We start from the raw sequence: 270 nt of genomic DNA on the forward strand, positions 1-270 counted from the left end.
TACTATATAACATTTTTTTTCAAATTTATTTTACTAATATTATTTATGATTTTAATATTTTCTTACTGAAAAGTTGTTATTTTATATTGCTTATCGATAATGTAACTTATTGATTTTTTCTGGGAATTCTGTTAAAAGTGTTTTGCGCTTATTAGATGGAGCAAGGAGTCTGTCAGACATATATAAGAATTTACAGAAATCTAATTTACCATTAATCGAGAAATGTCAAAAAGTACATGTTTGAAAATTTACATAATGTTAATATAATAA

Source organism: Trachymyrmex septentrionalis, unplaced genomic scaffold (assembly GCF_001594115.1).
Source record: "Trachymyrmex septentrionalis isolate Tsep2-gDNA-1 unplaced genomic scaffold, Tsep1.0 scaffold123, whole genome shotgun sequence".
NCBI classification, from domain to species: Eukaryota; Metazoa; Arthropoda; class Insecta; order Hymenoptera; family Formicidae; genus Trachymyrmex; species Trachymyrmex septentrionalis.